This window comes from Saimiri boliviensis, chromosome 9 (genome assembly GCF_048565385.1).
Source record: "Saimiri boliviensis isolate mSaiBol1 chromosome 9, mSaiBol1.pri, whole genome shotgun sequence".
NCBI lineage: Eukaryota > Metazoa > Chordata > Mammalia > Primates > Cebidae > Saimiri > Saimiri boliviensis.
Window position 1 is genome coordinate 100,201,262 of NC_133457.1, and position 10,219 is coordinate 100,211,480.

At 45.8% G+C, this 10,219-nt stretch overlaps 1 long non-coding RNA gene and 1 pseudogene across 1 annotated transcript; both read right to left on the reverse strand.

Annotated features, from left to right (window-relative positions):
- Positions 1 to 1,777: 1,777 nt before the first annotated feature.
- Positions 1,778 to 2,433, reverse strand: LOC120367934 (large ribosomal subunit protein eL18 pseudogene; annotated as a pseudogene).
- Positions 2,434 to 2,583: 150 nt separating this feature from the next.
- LOC141585695 (uncharacterized) lies at positions 2,584 to 3,675 on the reverse strand. Its single transcript, XR_012519344.1, has 2 exons — positions 3,508 to 3,675; positions 2,584 to 3,410 (listed from the first exon to the last, which is right to left on the reverse strand). It is a non-coding gene; the product is annotated as an uncharacterized LOC141585695 (long non-coding RNA).
- Between the last annotated feature and the right edge of the window lie 6,544 nt (positions 3,676 to 10,219).

Genomic DNA, 10,219 nt, shown 5'->3' on the forward strand with positions numbered 1-10,219 from the left:
TTTTTTTTTTTTGTAGAGATGGGGTTTTGCAGTGTTGCCCAGGCTGGTCTTGAACTAGGTTCAAGCCATCCACCTGCCCCCACCTGCCCTGGCACGCCTCGGCCTGCCCTGGCCTCCCAAAGTGCTAGGATTTCAGGCATGAGCCACTGCCCCCAGCTTCATGCCCCATTTTTATTTATTTATTTATTTATTTATTTATTTATGAGATGAAGTCTCACTATTGTCCCCCAGGCTGCAGTGCAATGGCATGATCTCAGCTCACTGCAACCTCTGCCTCCTGGGTTCAAGCCATTCTCCTGCCTCAGCCTCCTGAGTAGCTGGGATTACAGGCACCTGCCACCACACCTGGCTAATTTTTGTATTTTTAGTAGAGACAGGGTTTCACCATGTTGGCCAGGCTGGCCTCGAACTCCTGACCTCAGGTGATCTGCCTGCCTTGGCCTCCCAAAGTGTAGGGTACCAACCCCAACCCCATATGTGGGTGCGCTTAGTCCTGGCGGTGACAAGGAATTGAGAAAAGGAAATAAAGACAGAGACACAAGAGTAGAAGTTACAGCATGGGTCCAGGGGACTAATGTAAGCTTGGGGACCATGTTGGCCCTGAGCTCTGGGTTCCAAACACTTTTATTATGTGCATAATCTCATTGATCCAGAGCAGTATTTCCTACTCTGCAACCACCCCAAGGTGTTCCCCAGTGTTACTGCGCTCTCCAATGGTGTTTACCTTAGACCTTCTGTTGCTACTTGATTTCTAATTAACAGCACCAATAACATAGTTTAGTTTAGTGTATAAACTTCAGTGTACTCTGAGCCAAGCAAGCTTATAATTACTTAGCTAGAATTAACATAGATCTCCCCTGGCCATCTTGACCCACACCAAAGTGCTGGGATTACAGGCGTAAGCCACTGCGCTAGGCCCATGCCCTATCTTTAGCCACTCTCTCCCTCTCATTACATCCCAGCCATACTAGTCTCCTTGCTGTTCCTTCCACTCTCTGAGCTCTTCTCTGCCTCAGGGCCTTTCCACCTGCCATGTACCTGGAAGGGGCTTCACTGGCTCTTGGCAAAGCTAAGTTTCTTCTCATCTTATAGGTCTTAGCTCCAATATTATTATTATTATTATTTTTTTTTTTTTTTTTTTGAGACGGAGTTTCGCTCTTGTTACCCAGGCTGGAGTGCAATGGCGCGATCTAGGCTCACCGCAACCTCCGCCTCCTGGGTTCAGGCAATTCTCCTGCCTCAGCCTCCTGAGTAGCTGGGATTACAGGCACAGGCCACCATGCCCAGCTAATTTTTTGTATTTTTAGTAGAGACGGGGTTTCACCATGTTGACCAGGATGGTCTCGATCGCTCGACCTCGTGATCCACCCGCCTCGGCCTCCCAAAGTGCTGGGATTACAGGCTTGAGCCACCGCGCCCGGCATATTATTTCTTTAGATAGCCTTTCCTGATCTCCCTTTCTCCAGGAGGTCTCTTCCACTTAACATCACATTGCCCTACTTATTTCCTTCCTTCATTCATCAAAAATCTCATTAGTTTATAAATAGTAATGAACATTTCTGCTTATTTCTTATATGCAAGGCACTGTACTGAGGTGTTGGCTTTCTATGCTTCGCTTTATTTATTTTGAGATGGCGTCCCACTCTGTCACCTAGACTGTAGTGCAGTGGCATAATCTCAGCTCACTGCAAGCTCTGCCTCCCAGGTTCAAGCAATTTTCCTGCCTCAGCCTCCCTAGTAGCTGGGATTACAGGCATGCACCACCATGCCTGTCTACTTTTTGTATTTTTTTTTTTTTTCACATCCAAAATCTTTTTATTAAGAGGGCAGGATCCAGGGTTAGTTTTTGTAGCCTCGGCTGGCTCGTCGGCCTCTGGCGCGCTCGAACTTCCGGCCCTTGGAGCGAACGTAGCGTTTGGTGTGGCTGTGCGGAGTTCCTGGGGCCTTGCCAAAATGCCGGTACACCTCTCGGCCCTTGCGAGGACCGGAGAGCAGGACAGTCCCGCAGCCCTTGGGGGAGTCCAGGGCCAGCTGGTCCAAAGTGAGGATCTTGCCCCCCGCCTTTAGGATACGGCTGCGGGCCCGGCTGGTCACACGCAGCGCACATACCTTCAGTTTAGGCACCTCCTGAACCCGCACGTCATCCGTTACGGTCCCCACAACCATGGCCGTTTTGTTTTCCCGGCCAGGAAGCTTCATCTTCCGGATCATCCGGGAAAGGGACAGAGGTGGCCGGTTGGTGCGACTCATAAACAACCTCTTCAGCACGACCTGGTTAAATGTGGAGTTGGTTCGCCTGGCCAGAAACCTGTACAGCTTGACCAACAGCCTTAGGTAGATATCCTGGCTCTTGGGCTCCTTGCGCCGAACCTTTCGGTCCTTGTTGTGACGGATGTCGACTCCCATGATGGCGCCTCCTGCTCCGTCAGGTCCGGAAAGCTACTTTTTTTTTTTTTTTTTTTTTGAAAGGTGAATTTTAATGAATGCAAATTATATTTCAATAAGCCTGATGCCTCTATCATAAAAACAAAACAAACAAACAAAAACCTCTGCATGGCTATACACCAAAACAACAATAGTAACTTCCTGTGGTAGTTTAGATTTATTGTTGAACAAAGCTTCACTCCCTTTCCCTTCCTGCCTCACTCCAATGGAAGTCTACTTCTCTGTTCCTCTGTGGTTGGGGTTGGCTGTATGACTTGCTTTAGATTGACGGTAGGCCAAGTACACTTCCTTGTCATTGACTTTGGGTTTAGCTGCATTCTTGCAAGCTTGGGCTTGCTCTCTCGCATCTCTGTCAATACCATGTGAAAAGTTTCTCTGGGTGGCTGCTTCATCCTGAACCTCTGAATATATATGCATGGAGTGGTTCAGAATCCTCCCCACAACAATGAGCAAACCCAGCCAGTCCTACAGCTTAAAGAAAAGTTGCCCAGCTGATTCCAGCCTAGATCAGCCAACCCCCATATGCATGAGAAGTAAACACTTTTTTTTTTGTATGCCACTAGACTATATGGTTGCTTATTATATTGCATTATTATGACAATAATAACCAATATATAATCTCTGGGTAAGAAAGTGATAGTGATTTTTAACCTCCTTTTTGTACTCTTTCTACTAATTAACTTAACATGTATTATTTTTATAATCAGAAAAAAGCTACCTCCATTATGAGAAAAAGAGAAAGGTACAAAAGGGTATTTTATGTATACATACTGTTTTAGATGATCTTTAGCAAGAGCTACTCTTTCTCTATGCCGTTTTTCTGCTTTTTCTTGTTCTTCTTTAAAAGCTTTTTCAATGTTGAGTTTCAATTGTTCCTCCCATTTTTTATCTGATTTTATCTTACTCTTTTGGAATTCAATCTGGGCATCACGTTCCTTCAAAACTCTACTAAGAAGAAGTCCTGACTACAAAAGAAAAATTACAGTACTTTAAGAAAATGATGCCTAATTATGTATAGATATGTTAAATATATATAAAAATACAAGAAAACCCAAGTAGTACATGAAAGTTTTTCACTCTTTCTGTCTGGTAAAATTGATACTGCTTTGCATTTTCAATGGCCTTTTTTCTTTTTCCTTGTTTGTATATTTCTTCTTCCAGATCAAGAATTTGTCTTTCTGCCTCTATTTCTTCATCAGGCTTCTTTTTGGCTTCAAGTTTCTATTCTTTCATCCCAAGTGAGAACATGCAGTATTTGGTGAAATCTAAAATTTTTAAACATTGCATATGTATTAGTCCAATGTTTTACCACTTCTTGGGATCGCAAATGCATTTCTTTCTTTGCCTTTCTTTCTGCACGGAGGCATGCCGCTTCTCTTGTCAGCCTGTCAAGGCTATCTTGAATCTTTTTCCACTCATCGTGTGGAATTATGGTGACCTGCTGGAGATCTACTTTACTAGGTAGAAGAGGTGGATAGAGAACTTGATCTTCTTCAGAGTTTCTTATTTCTATGCTTTCCTTCGATTGTCCACAGCGCCGTCCAAACCGTACCAGTATCTCGGACGAGGTACCCATGGTGCTCCCAAATCTGGAAAAGTGACTCCGGGGCCGCCATACGCCGCAGACCCCAGCCAGCGGAGTGTTTCTCGAACCGCACGGTTGCTCGGCAACGCCGCCGGAAGAAGAAAAGCTACTTTTTGTATTTTTAGTAGAGACAAGATTTTGCCATGTTGGCCGGGCTGGTCTTGAACTCCTGACAAGTGATCCTCCTGCCTTGGGCCCCCCAAAGTGCGGTGATTACAGGTGTGAGCCACCATGTTCGGCCTGCATTATCTATTTTTAATTTAATTAATTTTGAGACATGATTTTACTCTCTTGCCCAGGCTGGAGTGCAGTGGTACAATAGTAACTCACTACAGCCTTGAATTCCTGGGCTCAAGTGATCCTCCTTCTTTAGCCTCTGAAGTAGCTGGGACTACAGGAGTTTATCACTGTGCCTGGCTAATTTTTAAAAAAGTTTGTTTGTTTTGTAGAGACAGAGTCTCACTTTGATGCCCAGGCTGATCTCAAACACTTGGCTCTATGCAATCCTCTCGCCTCAGCCTCCCAAAGTGCTGGGATTCCAAGCATGAGCCACCATGCCCTGCCTATTAATTAGTTTATTTTCTGTTCTGGTTTTCCCCTATGTCCCTGACACTCAAAACAGTGCCTGCTATCAGTAGGCATTAATAATTGTAAAGAAATTGCCGGGCATGGTGGCTCACGCCTGTAATCCCAGCACTTTGGGAGGCCGAGGCAGGTGGATCACGAGGTCAAAAGATCGAGACCATCCTGGTCAACATGGGGAAACCCGTCTCTACTAAAAATACAAAAAATCATGCTGGTGCGTGCCTGTAATCCCAGCTACTCAGGAGGCTGAGGCAGGAGAATTGCCTGAACCCAGGAGGCGGAGGTTGCAGTGAGCCGAGATCGTGCCATTGCACTCCAGCCTGGGTAACAAAAGCGAAACTCCGTCTCAAAAAAAAAAAAAAAAAAAAAGAAGGCCGGGCGCAGTGGCTCAAGCCTGTAATCCCAGCACTTTGGGAGGCCGAGGCGGGTGGATCACAAGGTCGAGAGATCGAGACCAACCTGGTCAACATGGTGAAACCCCGTCTCTACTAAACATACAAAAAATTAGCTGGGCATGGTGGCGCGTGCCTATAATCCCAGCTACTCAGGAGGCTGAGGCAGGAGAATTGCCTGAACCCAGGAGGCGGAGGTTGCGGTGAGCCGAGATCGCGCCATTGCACTCCAGCCTGGGTAACAAGAGCGAAACTCCGTCTCAGAAAAAATAAATAAATAAATAAATAAAGAAAGAAAAGAAAAGAATTTAATTGAGCACATACTGTGGGCCAGGCACTGTGCTAAGCACTGTACATATATTGTCTCATTTAACCTACACAAGAATCCTGTGAAGTAGGTACTACTACTCTCCTCCTTTTACAGAGGAGAAGGTATTTAACTTGTCTAATTCTCAGAAAAAACTAGGATTTTAATCCAAGTCATCTGACTCCCAAGCTCCCTGGGAAGGCACTATAGGGGATTTAGAGGTCTGCACACTGATCTGAGCCTGAAACCACCAACAGCTCAGACTAGAAGCAGGGAAACTAAAGGGTTTCTTTCCTCAAGGGCTTTCTTTCAGGTCAGACCACAGATTCTGGTGTGTCACTGCTCAATCAGGAGGCAGATTCAGGGCCTGAGTCAGGACTCAGGCTTGGCAGAGTCAAAAAAGTTAAATGGCCAGGTGCAGTGGCTCATGCCTGTAATCCCAGCACTTTGGGAGGCTGAGGCAGGCAGATTGCTTGAGGCCAGGAGTTCAAGACCAGCCTGAAAAACATGGTGAAACCTCATCTATACTAAAAATACAAAAATGAAGCCAGGCCCAGTGGCTTATCCCTGTAATCCCAGCATTTTGAGAGGTCAAGCAGGCATATCACCTAGGGCCAACAGTACAAGACTGGCCTGGCTAACATGGTGAAACCCTGTCTCTATTAAAAATACAAAAATTGGCCGGGCGCGGTGGCTCAAGCCTGTAATCCCAGCACTTTGGGAGGCCGAGGCAGGTGGATCACGAGGTCGAGAGATCGAGACCATCCTGGTCAACATGGTGAAACCCCATCTCTACTAAAAACACAAAAAATTAGCTGGGCATGGTGGCACGTGCCTGTAATCCCAGCTACTCAGGAGGCTGAGGCAGGAGAATTGCCTAAACCCAGGAGGCGGAGGTTGCGGTGAGCTGAGATCGTGCCATTGCACTCCGGCCTGGGTAACAAGAGCGAAACTCTGTCTCAAAAAAAAAAAATACAAAAATTAGCCAGGCATAGTGGTGGGTGCCTGTAATCCCAGCTAATCGTGAGGCTGAGGAAGGAGAATCACTTGAACCTGGGAAGCAGAGGTTGCAATGAGCCAAGATTACATCACTGCACTCCAGCCTGGGCCCTGAGCAAGACTCTGTCTCAAAAACAAAAGCAAAAACAAAAATGAGCCAGTGTGATGGTGTGTGCCTGGAGTCACAGCTATTCGGGAGGCTGAGGCAGGAAAATCACATGAACCTGGGAAGTGGAGTTTGCAGAGAGCCAAGATCATGCCACTGCACTCCAGCCTGGGCAACAGAAGGAGACTCTGTCTCAAAAGAAAAAAAAAATTAAAATAAACAGTAATAATAAAAATGGCTGGGCGCAGTGCCTCATGCCTGTAATCCCAGCACTTTGGGAGGCCAAGGCAGGTGGACCACCTGAGGTCAGGAGTTCAAGACCAGTCTGGCCAACATGGTGAAACCCTGTCTCTACTAAAAATACAAAAATTAAGCCAGTCTCAGTGACTCACGCCTGTAATCCAAGCACTTTGGGAGGCTGAGGGAGACAGGTCACCTAAGGTTGGGAATTTGAGACCATCCTGACCAACATGGAGAAACCCCATCTCTACTAAAAATATAAAATTAGTTGGGGTGGTGGTGTCTGTAATCCCAGCTACTTGGGAGGCTGAGGCAGAATTATTTGAACCTGGGAGGCGTAGGTTGCAGTGAGCTGAAATTGCACCACTGCACTCCAGCCTGGGTGACAGAGTGAAATCCATCTCAAATAATAAATAAATAATAAAATAATGTTAAAAAAAAAGAAAAAGAGAAGAAAGTCCAATTCTAAGCATCCTCAGCAAGGATTGGGGTGTGAGCCCAGAGACCCCAGATAAGAGCTTGAACCAGGGGTGCACCCAGTCTGATCGCTGAATCCACCATGTATTCTGTCTGTCTTAGATTAAGAATGAAACAGGGGGCCGGGCGCGGTGGCTCAAGCCTGTAATCCCAGCACTTTGGGAGGCTGAGGCGGGTGGATCACGAGGTGGAGAGATCGAGACCATCCTGGTCAACATGGTGAAACCCCGTCTCTACTAAAAATACAAAAAATTAGCTGGGCATGGTGGCTCGTGCCTGTAATCCCAGCTACTCAGGAGGCTGAGGCAGGAGAATTGCCTGAACCCAGGAGGCGGAGGTCGCGGTGAGCCGAGATAGTGCCATTGCACTCCAGCCTGGGTAACAAGAGCGAAACTCCGCAAAAAAAAAAAAAAAAAAAAGAATGAAACAGGGTAACAAAAGCAAAAAAAAAAAAAAAAAAAAAAAAAAAAACCAGACAAAAAGAAAAAACAAGCCTTCCTAACACTCCTCCTTAGGAAACATCACACGTCAGGCCTATGACACAGCATGGTGTTCATTAGGCCAAAGGCTCCAGGCTCATTAGCAGAAAGGGTGCTGAGCTGCAAACCACAGCACAGGTGGCCGGGGAAACAAAGACAGAGCAACATCTGTACCCTCCGGGGCCTCAGCATACAGTCCCGCCATTATTGATATCAGCACTTGTCTGCACTAAAGCAGATCAGATTGTCATCAGGGCTCTGGGAAACAGGTGATGTTGGGGAGTGTCCCATGCAGTCCGCTTAGGGTCATCATTATTATCATTGCTTGAACTTGGACACAGTTTTGCTCTACTACAGAGTTTCTCAAACTTGAATTGTTTCTAAATCAGTTTAACAGCCTCCTCTATATCTCAAACTTGAGTTGTTCTAAATCAGTTTAACAGCTTCCTCCACATCTATATCTACCACAGTGTCTCAGTCCATATAGACAGGCTATAGCAAAATACCATAAACTGAGTGGCTTATAAACAACGGAAATTTATTTCTTATATTCTGGAGGCTGGGAAGTCTAAGATTAAGTAACTGGAAAATTCTGTGTCTGGTGAAGGCCCAATTTTTGGTTCATAGATGGTGTCTTCTTGCTGTGCCTCACATGGTAAAAGGGGCCTCTTTTTTTTTTTTTTGCTTTGAGACAGAGTCTTGCTCTGTCACCCAGGCTGGAGTGCAGTGGTGCGATGTCAGCTCAGTGCAACCTCTGCCTCCCGGGTTTAAGCAATTCTCTTGCCTCAGCCTGCAGAGTAGCTGTGATTACGGGCACTCGCCACCACGCTTGGCTAATTTTTGTATTTTTAGTAGAGACAGGGTTTCACCATGTTGGCCAGGCTGGTCCCGAACTCCTGACCTCAAGTGATCTGCCTGCCTTGGCCTCCCACAGTGCTGGGATTACAGGTGTGAGCCATCTCGCCCAGCCCAGCCTCTTTTATAACATTGATCCCATTCACGAAGGCTCTTTTCCCACCATCTCATCACCTCCCAAGGGCCCCACCTCTTAATACCATCACTGTATGAGTTAGGATTTCAGCATAGGAATTTGGAAGTAAGGGGTCACAAACATTCAGTCCATAGCACACCAGTGCCAGTATCTACTTAATATCTCTCTATGAATTAACTAATTTAGCACAACTGTAGCTACATTATCCTTGTCCTCAGTGGTATTTGTGAAATCAAGTTGACATGTTAGTTATATGTTTTCCTAACATACATTAAATATATAACTTTTTTTAAAAAATGTTCTTTTGGGTTGTACTTGAAATCATCTCAGTGCAATCAGTGGAACCCAAACCACACTTGGCAAAGCAATTAGTGTCAAAGGGACACAGATAACAGCCTAAAGAGCTTCCAATGGCCAAAGCTGGAATAATTTGTGAAACGAAATAAGTAACATAGTATGGGGATAAAGCTCAAAGTATAAACCAAATATCCATAAGTCCATACTGTTATAAATGATTAAATAAATAAATGGGGGAGAAGAGACAAATGATCCTTAGAGAAGAAATCTAAGGCCGGGCACGGTGACTCATGCCTGTAATCCCAGCACTTTGGGAGGCCAAAGTGGGCAGACCACAAGGTCAGGAGTTTGAGACTAGTCTGGCTAACATAGTGAAACCCCCATATCTACTAAAAATACAAAAATTATCCAGGTGTGGTGGCAGGCTCCTGTAGTCCGTCAGGAGGGACTCAGGAGGCTAAGGCAGGAGAATTGCTTGAACCCAGGAGGTGGAGGTTGCAGTGAGTTGAGATTGAATCACTGCACTCCAGCCTAGGTGACAGAGGAAGACTGTCTCAAAAAAGTAAAATACCTGTCTAATACTCCTCAAAGCTGCCAAGGTCTTAAAAACCAAGAAACAGGCCGGGTTGGGTGGCTTACGCCTATAATCCCAGCAGTCTGGGAGGCCGAGGCAGGCAGATCACGAGGTCAAAAGATCCAGACCATCCTGGCCAACATTGTAAAACCCCATCTCTACTTAAAATACAAAAATTAGCCTGGTATGGTGGTGCATGCCTGTAGTCTCATCTACTCGGGAGGCTGAGGCAGTAGAATTGCTTGAATCTGGGAGGTGGAGGTTGCAGTGAGCAGAGATTGCAGCACTGCACTCCAGCCTGGTGACAGAGCAAGACTGCATCTCAAAACAAAACAAAACAAAACAAAACAAGAAACACCTCAGTAATTGCTACAGGCCAGAGGAAACTAAGGGAACGTGATGACTAAATGTAGTATAGTGTCCTGGAAGGGACTCTGGAGCAGAAAACAGGTGGAATTTAGTTCATAGGAATGTAGCAGTGTTGATTTCTTAGTTGTGACAAGTGCCATAGTAATGTAAGGTGTTAATAATAGGGGAAGGAAGGTGAGGGATATGCAGGAACTCTCTGTGCTTTTGAGTAGGATGGTCAAGTTCATGTGTCAACATGGAGGGTGGTTTTGGATGAGATTAGCATTTAAATGGTTAAACTTTTGGTAAAGCCACCTCCGTGAAGTGGGCAGGCCATTTGATCAGCTGAAGGCCTGAATAAAACAGAATGATTGGCCTCCCTGAGCAAGATGGA